We start from the raw sequence: 1,325 nt of genomic DNA on the forward strand, positions 1-1,325 counted from the left end.
GCTGTTAAATCGCGTTGTTTACCCATATCTTCAGAAAAAAATCACTTCTACTGTCGTGGTAAACAACCTGCTTCCCTATTTATAATGGTCTGGCCCTCTAGCAACTTCAGCGTGAAATTACAGCTAATTTGCCTACAAACATCAGGTGGTCATAATAATCTGGACACTCAGTGTATATATATATTTTTTAAAAAGAAAAGAAATGTTTATTGGTTGCCTCCCACATGATTGAACCTGTAACCTTGGTGTATCTGGACGACACTCTAACCAACTGAGCTACTCAGCCAGGACTTCTCTTGTGATTTTATGGGGAACAATTTGGACAACAGTAAGAATGTGGGCTCTGTGATGTTGGGCGCACCACCTCACCTCTCTATGCTTGGGCCCCTCCAAGAGCTGGGCTGACACAATAATGCACGCCTGGTGGGGATGGTTTGGTGCATGGGGTTTGCACAGAGCTGGGCACCGTGCCCGGCCCGAGTCCTCACTGAGAGTCAGCCCTTTCTGTCTCAAAGACCTGGGTTTCCCGTGGTCTTGCGGGGCTCAGCAAGGCCTCAAATAAAAACATCCCTCATCCCCATAGGCTTTCCAGGATGGGTGTGCAGCCAGCCTCCTCTGGGCCAGCTGCAGTCCCAGGTGCCCTGCCCGTCCCCTCCCAGGAAGTCCCCGAGGGTGTGGTGAGGTCTACTCCAGCCTCCCCTGCACGGGCCAGCTTCCTGGCCTGCAAGATGGCCTTCAGGGTGTGGGGACCATCCTGACAGCCCTTGGGAAGGCCTCTGCTGCATTTTCACCTACACCCAGAGGAAGAGAAGCTGCTGGGTGGGGGGCGGGGAGCACTGCAGACAGTGGGAACACCCCAAGCCCCGGCGGGGTGCAGCAGGCTGGAATAGGACCCACAGGGTCTGGATCTGATTCTAAGTGAACGAAGAGGTGCAGCCGGATTTAAGCAGAATAGCCACAAAGGAGGGGGTCACAGCAGCGGGGGGAATGATCTGAGATCCTTGTTGCCAGTAGAAGTGTCAGCCTCTGCCGCCCATAGGGTGTGTGTGTGTGGGGGCTGGGGGGGTGGGAGGAGGCCGGGGTGACCCCTGGGATTCTGGCTGGAGCAATGGAGGGGAGACGAGGTTCCCTATGGGGAAACGAGGTTGTTTTTTCTTGAGGAAAGTCAAGGGCATCGCTTGGGTTATCCACAGTGCAGGGCCCCTATCTCCTCCATCCCAGGGGAGAAGTCGCCTCTCCTTCCTCTGCTGGGGCGCGCCTCTTCCAGGAAGTGACAGCACAGAGTTTCGGAGAGGGACAGGCCGGCGGCCGCGCGACCACCGCCC

The sequence above is a fragment of the Myotis brandtii genome, unplaced genomic scaffold (genome assembly GCF_000412655.1).
Source record: "Myotis brandtii unplaced genomic scaffold, ASM41265v1 scaffold537, whole genome shotgun sequence".
NCBI classification, from domain to species: Eukaryota; Metazoa; Chordata; class Mammalia; order Chiroptera; family Vespertilionidae; genus Myotis; species Myotis brandtii.